The sequence below is a fragment of the Musca autumnalis genome, unplaced genomic scaffold, assembly GCF_047663935.1.
Source record: "Musca autumnalis isolate F117 unplaced genomic scaffold, ASM4766393v1 scaffold_1, whole genome shotgun sequence".
NCBI lineage: Eukaryota > Metazoa > Arthropoda > Insecta > Diptera > Muscidae > Musca > Musca autumnalis.
Window position 1 is genome coordinate 305,868,282 of NW_027411644.1, and position 15,490 is coordinate 305,883,771.

General features: G+C 39.7%; 1 long non-coding RNA gene across 3 annotated transcripts; it reads right to left on the bottom strand.

Moving 5' to 3' along the window:
* Positions 1 to 10,823: 10,823 nt before the first annotated feature.
* LOC141391410 (uncharacterized) lies at positions 10,824 to 12,917 on the bottom strand. Of its 3 annotated transcripts, none has more exons than XR_012409639.1 (4): positions 12,502 to 12,917; positions 12,297 to 12,441; positions 11,866 to 12,227; positions 10,824 to 11,080 (listed from the first exon to the last, which is right to left on the bottom strand). It is a non-coding gene; the product is annotated as an uncharacterized lncRNA (long non-coding RNA). The 3 variants fall into 3 exon arrangements; XR_012409640.1 differs by having other exon boundaries at positions 11,839 to 12,227; XR_012409638.1 differs by lacking the exon at positions 10,824 to 11,080 and having other exon boundaries at positions 11,540 to 12,227.
* Between the last annotated feature and the right edge of the window lie 2,573 nt (positions 12,918 to 15,490).

The window sequence follows — 15,490 nt, forward strand, 5'->3', positions numbered from 1 at the left end:
TCGAAGCGAACGAGTCGCGGAAGCAAACGAGTCGCAGGAAGCGAACTAATCGCGGAAGCGAACGAATCGCAGGAAGCGAACGAATCGCAGGAAGCGAACGAATCGCGGAAGCGAACGAATCGCAGGAAGCGAGCGGATCGCAGGAAGCGAACGAATCGCAGGAAGTGAACGAATCGCAGGAAGCGAACGAATCGCAGGAACCAAGGCCTTGGGTTTTGTACGAAATCTTCCGACTGCAGACACTGCCACAAATCAAATATTTCGTACTCGGTTACTCCAGCACTTGACGATCCTGCTTGTTTAAAACCGAAGTATTTAGCTAGGGAGTGAAATAAAGTGATTGAGAATTATTTCCCCACAGCTTGAAAAGTGTCCTCATGTCTTTACACCGAAGTAAAATAATTCTATAGTATCGGTTACCAAACAAGATTCGATATTTTTTGATGTACGTATACTAATGGCAAGTGGACCTTTAATGGGAATTGCCATAGCACGTTAAGGTGGGGTATATATTAAGCTGGGCAATGTAAAACCAAACTAACCATATATAACATGTATCGGTAACGTTACACGGTCTCCGCAATAAGGTAAGCGAAATTGTAGATTTTACGAGTCGGAAAAACATCATGGTCGCCGCGATCCAAGAAACAAAGCCACCTGTAGCTTGCGATGGTTACAACGTTTTACGGAAGGATCGCACAAGAAGCGGAGGACTTGCCTTCCTGATACACCAGTCTGTCCAGTAGAGACATATCGCGCTTGAGCTTGTCTCTCGCTTGATTTGTCTCTAGTGAGCCATACATGGAATGTATGGGGGTAGAAGTAAAGTGTGGTACTGCCGAGGTAGAGCTGCTTAATGTGTACATACCGCCGATGAATAGCTGTGCCCGGCGTTATATTCCCGATATAAGTTCGCTTTTAGAGGGCAATAACCGGACTTCAATGCTCATCACGTGCTTTGGCATTCCGTCCTATGTAATGACCAGATGGGTACAGCGCTGGCTGAGCAAATTGATAGCTCCACGTTTTGCACGGTGAATGAAGACGCTCCTACGAGGATTAGAGGAGACTGCCACAGCTCGCCAGATATCACCATTGTATCACCAGATCTGATAAATGACGTATCCTGGCAATCCGTCATTTCCCTTAGCTCAGACCACCTCCCTATCATCATCTCCGTAAACAGACCAACCGATTTCATAACCTCAGAACGCCGTACTTTCCTGGACCATGGGAAAGCTGATTGGTAAGGTTTCAGAGAATTTACCAATCACCGCTTCAGAGAATTGCCCACTCCCTCAGATCCTCGGGTAGCTGAGAAAACTTTCCGGGACATCATCACTGCAGCAGCCGCTCGATACATACCTGGTGGTCGAATACCCGAAATAAGACCAAATTTCCCAGCAGAGGCGACGGGACTAGCAAATGAGCGTGATGAGTTTCGTCGTACGAACCCTGAAGACCCAAGAGTTAGAGAGCTTACTCTTGAAGTCAACAGGTTAGTAGGCGAACATAAGCGGAAATAGTGGCTAGACCACCTGAAGCAATGCAACATTGGTGCAGGATTAAGTAAATTGTGGGCAACAGTTAAATCACTCTCGAATCCTGAAAAGAAGGATGACAGAACAGCATTTACTTTCAACGGCGTGACAGTAACTGAACCAAAGAGGTGCGCGTGTTATTTTAACCGGAGAAGTGGGCTACGCCGTATAAGAAGATCCCTTCCAGCCGCGGAGGTACCACCACAATTTACGATGAGCGATGTTGCAGATGCCATCCGAAACGCGAAATCATCCAAAGTGTTGGGCCCACACCGAATATCGATGGTAATACTTAAGCAACTGGATTAACCTGGAGTTGAGTATTTAACAAGTGTCCTCAACCTATCATTAGCCACCCATATCATACCAGAAGCCTGGAAAGTTGGCAGGGTGGTACCGTTACTGAAGCCTGGCAAGGATGCCAGCAGAGGTGAATCGTACAGGCCGATTTCGCTCCTGTCGTCAGTAGCAAAGATCCTAGAGACTCCCTACGATGAGAAGGTGTTTTCCAGTTGCCCAACCTCAACATGGATTTCGGAAAATGCATAGTACTACAACAGCATTAGAAGTCCAAACCCCGTAGAGTGAAACAGGTCCAAAGGTCGTTGTTCGTATTTGGTCGTGGTTCGTATTACATGATATTGGTGTCTTGGTTTGTAGTTCTCCATTACTGAAATCTGTTTCTTTGAATGTGATGTTGGTGTTCTTGGAGGAGTTATCTTCTTGTTTCTGCTGCCGCTAATTAATGTTGCCGATAGTAACTATTCAGATGACTGTGGCGACTATTTGAAGGTGACTGGTGCTTTTGGATGCCTTGATACTCACAGTGTTGTGATGATTGCTGTCCCATGGGTTGTTTTAGATGTTGTTGCAGCGTTGTTGTCCGTAGAATTCAGAATCATATTGAATGTGGGTTTCTCGCACTCTGATGAAATTTTTAGTATTTCGTTTGTTGACGACTCCTGCAATTTTTCTCCCACCATGCAAATTTCGGTGTTTATTTCTTTAGATTGATTATCGGCCATGGATGATGTTTCAGCTGCTGGGGACCAGGAGTACCTTCGTTTCCTGCTGTTTCCATTATTCCAATTCTCATTCTTCACTATAGTGTTGGTGCTTTTAATGGAATCATCTTCCTTAGGAGATAAGGTTGAACAATTCTGGTCACTTGTTGCTACTGCCGCTGATTCATGTCCTGGTTCGTTGCTTAGTTCGCTCTTTTGCACCCTTTTCTCCACTGAATACGATTTGCTCACTTCGAATCTCGGTCATTTCGCTTTCCGCATTGGATTTGCTGGGATTTGTTGTTTCAGGTTTTTCCTTTGGCGTAGCAGTAATGAAAAATGTTCCAAGCGCTGGTGACCAGGAGTATCTTGGTTTCCAGTTGCTTGACTGCCTCTTGAAATCAGCCTCGAATTCTTTTATGGCACCTAGCTTTCTTTGATCTTTGTATCCAGAAACAACTTGTTTGTGCTTGTTCCAACTGTTTTTCCATAAAACAGTTACCTGTTCCGTGATTTAAAATCATGTCGTATATATCCTTAAGATTTCCCATATGGCGGTCCAAGCAATTATACGTTCGTCGTAAAAAGAAATCTCCTTCGATATCGATCACTTCAGCCTTCATCTCGTTGAGATTTGCCAGAGTAGAATTAAATGCTCTCTTTAGGCTTCTTATCCATCGATTCTCGTAGGAAAAATCGAACTTTACTGCTGCAGCTATGTTGTATAGCTTATGATGTATGATGTATAAGTTGTTAATATATGTAGATGTGCTTAGTTGTTGATTTTTTCCTCGCTTGACAGTAATATTCTCCTTTTGTTAGAACACACTGAAGATTTTTTGTTTGTTCGTCCCGTTTCATCCGTAGATGGCTTTTCTCTCGACGTCGATCGTCGAAGAATTTTTGTTCTTATTCGTCGTTCCACTTTCTCCGTACTTTCTTTTACTCATTCGTAGTTTTTCTTCTTCTACGTAGTACTTCTTCTTTTTTCGTCTAGTTTTCCGTCGTTCTACTCTTCGTCGCTTTTATTATCGTCGTAAATATTTATTACTTCTTCGCTCGTCCTTCGTCTTTCGCCGCATTCGTTCGTCGTTTATATCGGTTTCGTCATCTTCCCGCCTCCGGTTTCCCTTTTATTCACCAAAGGGAAGGCTCGATGGACCAAATGCACAATACTATGTCGTATGGGATGCTCGGTGCATCCGACAGACCGCCGCAGCTAGTCTGTATATTGATAAATAAAATTAAACAGAGTGATTACAATGAATTAAAACATATTTATGTATCTTCTCAGTGGACTGTATCGAAAATAACTATAAAATCGTGTAACAATTAGAAGAAGTTTATGTTTAAGAATTAAACAGTAGGGGTACAGTTTTGAAATCTGTTGACTGTTCGAAATTTTGAACACTGGTACTTATTCTATATGTCAGTGGCTATATCAAAAAGTGGAAATGTACTGACAAATGGGGGGCAAAGTTATTATAGTCCCATAGAAGACTAAATATTACATTTCAGCCATTTCTGTAGGATAGTACGGCTAAAAATCCCAAAAATTTCGAGCACCATTTTCCGGGAAAACGAAAAATCGGAAATTTTTTGAGTAGATTTTTGACATCAGAGGGTCCTAATTACCCTAAAAAAGTATTCTTTTTTTTTTCTTCTTAAAAAAATAAATAAAAAATGTGTCTCGGGACAAAATGGGTCAATATGTATTCAAGCAGTAAGTACAAGGATACGTCTGCAAGATACCTTAATAAGAACTCAAGTTAGATATAAACTATTAAGATTACAGGAGGAATAAGAAGGATTCTTAAAAATGTTGAAATTTAGAGACCTGGGTGTGTACTCTAATATCGAATGTTAGAGGACAATTTAAAGTAGTCACCTACCGTAGGGTTTTACATTTTATTACATTGACAATGCAAATATCAGCACTACTTAAATTTTGTGTAGGCAAAGGACTGATACATTTTTACATTGTGATACATCTACAATGGCGAAGTTAAAATACGGAGTTACATTGACCATGTCATGGGAATGAATGATGATGCTCGTTGGTAAAACAATTTAATATGTTCTTCATTAATGCGAATACATCTCACCAGTAAAGAGATTAACTTTTCTACAATGAAGTGGGAAAAGTTAATGTAGCATCTTCGTCAACACCACCACCTGTTACCACCTGTTGACGATGACAAATGGCACATTGATCTATGTCAGCAGGGACTATATGTCGAGAGAGCGAAAGTGATGGAAGACAAAGCAAATGTTTCGCCAGCATTCAACCTCAAATTCCAAACACCATTGAGTCATCAGTCAACCGGCAATAAATTATCCTTAAAGGATGTGTTTTTTGTGTTTGACACATGTATGAACACAATAAAACTTGGGAAATGTTCATGTTGACCTTGGCCACGATACGTGTCAACAAACAAAAAAAAAACATAATGGGTAAATGTTTGAATTAACTATCGCTGTCAAACATTGGAAACCTAAATATTAAGATGGTGATGACAATGATGTTGTGTTTTCTCTTTTCAAGGTAAAAGTTAAAATGACACTTTTTATTTAGTTAATATTTTACCCATGATGCAAAAAAGAAGGTGATACAGTAACACCAACTAGAGATGGACAATCTAGTTCCCGGAGCGGATCGATCTTTCTAGTTCCTTTTCCCAAAAGGAAATTGGTCCCTAATATAGTTCCATAGTTCCGAGACCGATGTATGTAGTTCAATGAATATTCCTCTTTCGTCGTTTTTTTTTGTTTCCTTCCTTCCAATAGTTCCAAAACCGAAATAGTTCCACTTGAAACATTGTAACCAGATTGAACGAGGGATCCATATAAAAACAGATAAAACTTAGGTAATGGTTTGGCCATACTTTAAAAAATGTTCATACAACGGCTACTAATCGTGGAAGGTTGTTGTTATTGTTGTCACAGTATTTGTTATGTTTGTACAAGGTGACGCAAAAGTAATCCTCCTATCACAAAATGCTATAATTTTTGCGATTGGCCCCTAATGTCAGTTCAGTTTTGACATTTGTGTAGTAAACATATGTAAAATACACGTTAATAAACAATGTTACGCTTCACTGCTCCAGAACGGGGAATATTGCTGACTATTTATTTGACCAATAACACTGTGACACAAAATGGAATTCAAAGTCTGGGGGTGGAAAATTTCTTTTGATTATGAAAGCCCTTGATGAGTATACTAAGAACCCAAAAGGAAATTTTCGCCATAGGTCAAGTTTCTGAGATATCGCGCGAAGAAGTTTTTGATTTTTTTCCTATAATACTTGGTAAAATAGCTCCATATCTCTGTTTGGCATTGTTGTAGCTTCATTTTAAGGTGGCATGTCTTCAGTCAAATCGATTGGCGAATCTTTTTGTAGAACATTTCATTCTTCTAACTCAATGCCTTTCATGTCCTTTTCGTCCTTTATTTCTTGAACCGTAGTGAAAGTACCACAAGATGAAATTTTTCAGCATCCAATTATTCTACAAAAATTTTGCTCACAAGATTTTTGACAACTACTCGATTTTGTCTCAAATTAACTACTCCCACTGTTATGGAGACGCATAACAGTGGGAGTAGTTAATTTGGTTTGCATATACGGCTACGAGAGTTTTTGAATGTTTCCTCAGCATTTATGCTAACAAGGGTATATACCAGGGACGTGCTTCTTTGCAAAGACAGTATAGCGAGGGCGCCCACTGAGTTATTTTTGCATTTGCTTCTCTCTCTCACTTACAGTGTAAGTGACTGAAAACAAAAAACAAGTAAAAAAGTATCAGTCGGATTTGCCGACAGAGATATACCCTCAGCCTGTGTATATTGAAACAATTTTTTTCCAAAAAACGCATGTATTAAAGGAGTTTTAAAAATTTTGGGCGTTTGAACTGACAAAAATATTGATTAGGATTTAATATCAAAAGTTTTGCGGAGGAGATACTAAAAAGAATGGATCTCCAGCCACTACATATGGTACCATAGGGGTTTTTAGAACTTCAGGGATGTTTGCTCAAGAAGTATGAACTTGCCCCTGAAACAACTTTTACCATCGCAATTGAGGCAGCAATGCAAGTTGCTTCAACAAAAATCAAAGTGATTCGAAAGCAGGTCTTAAAGTGAACATGTATCCGAAATTTTGAGTGGGAGGTACCGGATGGAGTGGACAATAATAGTCCATATTTGAACCTGATCTATATCTGGTTGATATATTAGGACGTGTAAAGTATGGACCAATTCGGCCACTCTCTTCAAGAGTTATCGTACGCACAATTTTTCCGAACATTTTTGAACTTTTGTGGGGGAGGTACCTGAAGGAGTGGACCGATATGGTTTATCTTCGAACTTAAACTATGTTTGGACAAAATATTACTAAGGCCAAACTTTGGACCGAATCGGCAGATCTGTTCGAGAGTTATTTTGCCCTCCAACCTCCTCACACGGTGTCATAGGGGTTTTTTGCAACTTTCAGGCTATTTTCTCAGGAAGTATGGACTTGCCCCTGATGAAACTTATACCGTCGTATGGAGGGCAGTGAATACAAGTTGCTAAAGCAAAAATCAAAGCGATTCGAGAGATGTTCCTAAACTGAACTTTTCCAAAATTTTGTGTGGGAGGTACCCGACGGAGTGGACCGATTGAGTCCATATAAAAACCTGATCTAAGTCTGGTACACGCTCCACGATGGGAAAAGTATGGACCAAATCGGTTACACCCTTCAAGAGTTATCGTGCGTACAAATTTTCCGAACATTTTCGAACTTTTGTGGGGGAGGTACCGGAAGGAGTGGACCGATATAGCTCATCTTCGAACTTAAACTAAGTTTGGACAAAATATTACGAAAGCCAAAATTTGAACCGAATCGGTTCATCCCTTCGAGAGTTATCGTGCGCTCCAGCCAGCCAGACAGACGGACGGACATTGCTCAATCGACTCCAAATTGTCTGAAACACATTTCGTCCAAACATACTTGGGGTCTAAAACCATTATTTCGATAAGGCACACTTTGCCCGTATGAGAGTGTATATACCCTTCATAGCCTAAAGGCTGAGGGTATAATAAACATGATGCGGTTGTTGTTTTCTTCACTCATACATACACACATCCTAAAACATTGATGGATATTCTTGGGCGACGCTTTCATACGGGCAAAATGTGCCTCATCGAAATAATGGTTTTAGACGCCAAGTATGCTTGGAACACATTTCGTCCAATTTGGAGTCGATTCGACAATTTGGAGTAGATTGAGCAATGTCCGTCCGTCTGTCTGTCTGGTTAGAGCGCACGATAACTCTCGAACGGATCAACCGATTCGGTCCAAAATTTGGCTTTTGCAATATTTCTTCCGAACTTAGTTTAAGTTCGAAGATGGGTTATATCGGTCCACTCCTACCGTTCCCTCCCCCATAAAAGTTCGACAATATTCGGAAAATTTGTGCGCACGATAACTCTTGAAGGAAGTAATAAATTTGGTCCATACTTTGCACATCGTAAAATTTCTACAAGTCATAAATGAGGTTCCAATATGGACTCAATCGGTCCACTCCTTCGGGTATCTCCTACACAAAATTTCGGAAAAGTTCAGTTTAGGACCTGCTCTCGAATCACTTTGATTTTTGTTGCGGCAACTTGTATTCACTGCCCGCCATACGACGGTACAAGTTTCATCAGGGGCAAGTCCATACTTCCTGAGAAAATAGCCTGAAAGGTACAAATAACCCCTATGAAACCGGGTGTAGTGGTTGTAGCGCAAGATAACTCTCGAACGGATCTGCAGATTCGGTCCAAATTGTGGCCTTCGTAATATTTTGCGCAAACTTAGCTTAAGTTCGAAGATAAGCCATATCGGTCCACTCCTTCAGGTACCTCCACCACAAAAGTTCAAAAGTGTTCGGAAAAATTGTTCACACGATAACTCTTGATAGGAGAGACCGATTTGGTCCATAGTTTCTTAATAAATGTACCAGGTATTGTTCACTCTTTCGGGTACCTCCCACACAAAATTTTGGATAAATTCACTTTAGGAAGTGCTCTCGAATCACTTCGATTTTTGTTGCAGCAACTTGTATTCGTTGCCACAATAACGATAGTAAAAGTTTTTTAGGGTACTTCTTGAGAAAATAGCCCGAAAGTTGTAAAAAAACCCCTACGGCACCATATGTAGTGACTGGAGAGCCCGAACCGAATACTGCGTGCGTCCACACTTTGGATATTGTAATATTCCTTTGAATGTTAGATGAAATTCAAAGGTGGTACCAATAGGTCTACTCCTTCCTACTGATTTGGTCCAAACTTTAAATCTATAAATATTGTCAAAACTTAGTTTACGTTCAAATTTGGGCCCTATCTGTCCAATCCTTGTTCAAATGTTCAACATTTTGTGTGGTTAAGGGTCTGTTCGAGGATACTTTGAACAAAGGTTATCCTAGTGGCCCTGTCATAAAAAAACCCTATCTATTGATATCCCCGCAAATGTTTGACCTTTAATCCTATTTATACTTTTGTCGGTTCACACGCCCAAAAATTTTAAAAACTCGACTAAATACATAAGTTTTTTGGGAAAAAAGTACTTCAATCCATAAAGGCTGAGGGTATATCTCTGTCTGATACTTTTTTACTTGTTAAATAGTTAGTACATATGGAAAACTAAAAAACACTCATATTTTGATGCAAAATATAAAAATTTGACCAAAAATCATGAAAATTAAAAATGTTGTGTATCCTTACGTAAAGCTATTTTAAAGGGGTTTTAATTGATTTTATGTATATTCAATATTGCAGCAAAGTCTATACATTCAAAAGAGAGAGATCACAATATTTTAGATACACGATTGAAATTTGGAACTGATTATAATATATTAGTCCTTGGATGTTTAGAATTGAAAATGAACCATATCAGACCACGTTCGGCATAGTCTCCTTACAAAAGTTTTTAACCAAATTCTCTAACAGAACTGAAGCAAAAACTAAAAAATGTTCAAATTAATATTACCCATATAGATATATAGATGTATGTTTTGGTGTATCCCAGAATTTTCAACCACATTAGCTCTTATTTGGCATTTTGGGTTCTAAATCCCGCAGCAAATAGCTTTCGAAACAATTTCCATATTCGAGGCTATTAGCATAGTTTTTAAAAATATCATCAGTAATATGGATTTTGGAAATCATTTTGTTGGGAGAATTTCCATGCAAAAAGTGGTGAAAATAGATCCAAGTTCGAACGCAGGGATTGCATTCGCGAATATGTCGAATAGATATATACAGTGTTTGGAGGATATAAACAGTTCGATCCGAACATAACGCCGCTTCTTCTTTATCACACACTAAATTCAGTGCCATTAAAAAAGTTTTGTATTATTGTAAGAAAATAAGATTCTTTAAGTACATAAAAACACCAATACTTTACTATTTTACCAGAAGTGATAGAGTCCGTGAAAGCCAACTAAAAGTTCAGAAAATTATATTAAAAAAAGAAAAAATATATCAGGAGCCGGGCGATGCAATCTACGACTCATAGACTCCGAATCCAACTCGCAGTACTGTTGAGACTACGCTAACACATGGTCGAAAAAATATCTCTAAAAAAGCTCCGCAACATTTTAGCTAAATCCTGAAAAAATAGTTTAAGACGAAAAACTCCATCTGTGTAGCATGCAACCAACATTTCTGAGGAATAGTATACTAAAGGCTAGCGCACGTATATGGTTCCGGCCTACTAGCACGTCGGAGGGGTAGGTTCGATGTCATACTAGCTATGTTCTTGCTACAAAAAAAATCATTTTAGTTATACGTGCTAAAGATCAATCATTGAAGGGGAAAGAAGAAAGGTATGCAAGTAATTGGCTTATTTATTCATGGACTTTGAGGTGGTGTTAGTCCATGCTGCCCACCCAGCCTGGTCATAGTCACTGTCACCTAAAAAAAACACAAATTGACCCCATGACCCCTAAAACGAGGGTGACTCCTCTATCTAGATTATCGGAAAATCAAACAGGACATATAAAGAGCTTATTCAGAATCCATATTAGATTTGTTGTGATTTATTTCAAAATTCATGATGCCTTAATTGTAAGTTTTACAATAAAAAATTCGCTTAATAATATACTTAAGAACCTGCATCTGCATTAAATGTGCTATACTCTTACTGTATTAATTCTTAGCAAATGATATTACACACTAAAGAAAACAACTAGCTATGACTCAACAAAAGTCACCTAAAATTATTATTATATTTCAATGTACCTGTGGTACCCACTCTAATGTTTTTCCTCGCTTAGCAAACAGATTAATCTGCCATCGGGGCAAAAATTCAATGTAAAGATACAAATAACGGAAAAGAGGTAAAAAGAGAGTAAAAATATGTACTCACTTACTCATTATAACTCCGGCACGCAGCTCCAACGATGAAAGGCCTTTCTGTAGTTGAAGATGATGTTAGGAGATCGCCATACACAAATTACAAAAAAAATTGATTTACTTTTCCTTTAGATTTGATTTCGCTGAGCTAGACAAATCTGAAATGTGACAATGATTACAGAGTGCTTGTACTGATCTCTCAGCTCTGTTAGCAGCAGCAGAATATGACAAAATGCACATACCAGAAAAGTGGGGGGGATAGCCCATAACAACAAAATCTGTACTTTATGTTTTATTCCTCCTTCTTTATTAATTATGTATGAAACTGATACCCCGGTATGAATGTGCGTTTGTCAGATTCTCTAGCTGTTAATGGGTTGAGGCAAAGGCACAATAAAGAATAAGGTACCAAGAGATTTCCTTTCAGTGGTGCTTAGAACTATTCAGATTTAAATTCTTAATATTTTAGACCTTAGTTCAGATTATGATGAATCACATGGAACTTAAATAATTGCGTAGTTAAACAAGCAAAGATAAATTACTCGAGAAAATTCTAGTTCTCAAAAATTTAGAACTAAAAAAAAATAATTAATTTACAAAATTTCTAGATTCCTGCGTAAATTTTGTTTGCACTCGTGGAATATGACCGCATTCATTAGCTGAAGTAGAAGGAGTTAAGCGCATTTATAATATAACTCAAATATGACGTAGAATTAATCGCATGATCACTAACATTCGACACGGTCGGAAATCGATTGAGGCCGGTCGATGGGCTACAAACAATCTTGTAATGCTCAACAAATTTGAATAGTTTTAAGTGCCTCCGCACCACGATTAAGAGTTAGAAAGTTCACTAGACGCGCCGGTAAAAAGCAATTACTTAGTTTTTTTTCCCGTCCATGCCAAACTAACTTACAAATATGTACATTTCAATTATGCTCACAAGATGATTATCAATTTTTTTGCGGCGAAGAGAGTTTCAGCGACGATTTTGTTATTTATGCATCAATCTGCAACTTATCATAAAAATAATTGTTGATATGACTGCAACTTTTGTATCACCACGGTTTGGGGGACAACTTAAAATTTCCAGGTCTTCTTTACCGTTTTATATTCTTTCGCATTCCACTTTTAAACACATGTGCTGTCTGTTTTCGCAGTTCTATAGGCAAACTAAATGATCGATAGGCTGGCTGGTCTCACTGGCTCGATTTCGGTGAACAAAAAAACAGTATTTTTATGGCCCCTTTTGGTTGTTGTGCACACACATCGACATGACATTTGATTTAAAGCTGGGTGCCAATCCTAATAAGAGCAAAGAGACAATGCTGTAATTCCTAAAATCCGTGTTACACAACCGAATCAAACACTCACCGATTAAACGAGATGGCACTTCAATTAATAATTAAAGTTAGTGACGACAAAAGAGGATGATTACAACATAATTCCCAATTAGTCATAAAGATCATTCGAATAGGCCTTCTCCAATCACAAGGTTTTGCAATGTTTCGCACTGAATCTAAACGGTGTATCGATGTTTGCATTAAAACATTAAGAAATTTTACACCTGCTAACTCACCAGCTTGATACGCAATAAAACTTAGCAAAAAAAATGTCGAACAACTTTTGAATATTGATTTCCTCAGAACAGAAATTAGGTTAAACAAACCATTGAAGTGAAACTTTACCGGTATGAAGTAAGTAGCAAAATGGCAGAGGCTAAGAAGTCATGAAGACTCGAAACCCATCTCTCGCTGATGAAAACCAGCGAGTTTCCAGTCAATTCGTGTTATAAAAACAAAAATGCAGAGCTAAGGATGATACTAACTTAAAGCGTTAATCGATTAACTGGGACAAAAATCAAATGTAGATGGCGCTGCCTGCAATTTCCCTACTTAACTTTCAAATTAGTTTCCGGAAAAAATCTACAAAATTTGATGGCAAGTGCATCTCTACACACCCCCCAGCCAAAATCAGACTTCGGGGACTATAACGTTCCCGAAAGCTGATACCACTTGCCAAACCATACCATCTTAAAGTCGCCTACTGGCGGATATCTTTGGCGTGGTAAGTGCCAACTGGATTGCCCTGGAGGTCTGTCAACTCATAGTAAGAGTTACCCAATTTCTTCTTGATACGAGCTTTAATAAACGTGGGAGCGAGTTTAGCATTAAACCCTTGTTCGAAACAGCTCTGTTTATAATTTCTACGGAAGACTTCCTGTACCTCCGTAAAGCACACTTCCCTCGAACGAAGGTTATAGGTTCTCTCATTTCGCAAGAACTGTTTCCGAACAATTTCCGACGCCCTTTTAGCCACAATATCCCTCGAATCATTTCGGTCAAACTGAACTGAGCGGTCTTCAAGCATTTCCAGCTGCCGTAAAAGAGGATAAATTGCCCCGTGGGTTATCATGTTCTGACCAAACGCTAAATAATACGGAGATGTGCCTATTGCAGAGTGTTTGGAAGAACGAAGTGAGCAACAAATACTACTAAGTAGTTCATCCCAATTCTTTTGATCGGGCTTAATATACGACTTGATAGCGGCTAATACAGAACGGTTAACCCGCTCGGAGGCGTTAGCCTGGGGGGAATGCACAGCAGTGTAGACGTGGTTAATACCATATCCTTTCAATAGATTATTGAAAATAGTAGACTTAAATTGGGAGCCATTGTCCGATACAATGGATTCCGGAACCCCAAAGGTGTGAAACAGATCACATTCCAGGTAGTTAACTACCACCTCCGCTGTAAATTTTTTTATGGGTTTTAAAAATGGGAACTTAGAAAAATGATCGAGAGCTATAAATATTCCGATATGTCCCGATTTTGAGCGTGGATAGGGACCCAAAAAATCCACATACAACTTTTGAAAGAAACGACACGCTTCAGTGGTCTGACCCATGGGGGGTCGAAGGACCGTATTGGGATGCTTCACGGATTTACAAATCTCGCAACCGTTTACATATGCTTTGACGTCCACTGCCAAATTCGGCCAAAAGAAAAATTGACGTATTCTAGCGAGGGTCTTGTTTATCCCACAATGTGATGAGAGTGGATGATCATGTGCCTTCTTGAGCACATCCGGGACTAAGCCCTGTGGAACCCAAAGTTTCCAAACCATGTCATCATGAACCCTATCACCATTCGCATGTTCAGTTCTTCGATACAAAAATCCATCTACTATCTTAAGGTCAGGCATCTGGTCAATATTCTTGCTAATCTTTTCCAAGAGCCGCAGATACTCGTCCGACTTGAAATGGGCAGAGTTTAAGTCTATGAATGATCCCGCATCTTCATCCACCTCGGAGACACTTGCCAAACAAAATGAAGACAGGTCCTCTGTGTTGGCTCTAGAAAGCGTATCAGGGACTATGTTCAAGACACCGCGTCTATGTTGTATGTGAAATTTGTACGCCTGCAGCTTTAAAGCCCACCGAGCCAGCCTTGAACTTAGGTCAGTCTGGGACATGAGCCACTTCAATGACGCATGGTCAGTGATAATAGTGAACTCATGTCCTTCGACGTATGGCCTGAACTTTTTAACACTTAGCATTGCTGCTAAGCATTCTTGTTCGGTAACTGAATAATTGCGTTGGGCTTTGTTGAGTTTCCTCGACATAAAGGCGATAGGAACCTCTTCACCCTCCGCATTCTTCTGTACCAATACACTTCCTATACCTGTTTTACTAGCATCGCAGTGTATAAAGAACGGCTGCGAGAAATTGGGGCTGTGTAAAACAGGGGCTGAGCTCAAGTGCGACTTCAAAACCTCAAAAGCCTTTTGGGCTTCTTCGGTCCATACAAATTTCTTTTTTCCTTTTAACAAATCTGTTATAGGCGTGGTAATCGAAGCATAGTCCCTAATAAACTTTCTATACCACCCTGTCATGCCTAAAAATCTCCTAACTTGTTTCACCGACCTAGGAGCAGGGAATTCTGTAATAGCCAAAACTTTATCCGGATCAGTCCGAATAACCCCATGGCCAACCACATGCCCTAAGTACTTCACTTCTGGGACGCAAAAGTGACTCTTCTCGACATTAATGGTCAAGCCAGACTCCCGAATCTTCCTAGCCACACGACTTAGAACCTCCAGATGCCTATTGAAAGACTCCGATATGACCAGAAGATCATCGAGATAGACAAACACCTCCGTCCTGAGGTCCGCAGGAATTACTCTGTCCATTAGGCGGGACATCGTCTGGGGGGCGTTACATAGCCCGAAAGGCATTACCTTAAAGTGGTAAAGCGGCCTCCCAGGGACGGTAAATGCTGTCTTCTCTCGTGATTTCTGATCCAAAGGAATCTGCCAAAAGGCATCCTTCAGATCTAAGCTCGTGATAAACTGGGCTTTAGGTAACCGGCTAAGGATACCGTCTATTTGGGGCAAGGGGTAAGCGTCACCAATTGTAACCGCATTCAATTTGCGACTATCGAGACATAGTCTATTTTTACCTGGTTTCCGGTGTAAAACAACTGGAGAAGACCAGGCGCTATTTGATTCCTCAATGACGTCTAAGGAAATCATGCGGTCTAACTCCTCATAAATCAATTTTTCGATGG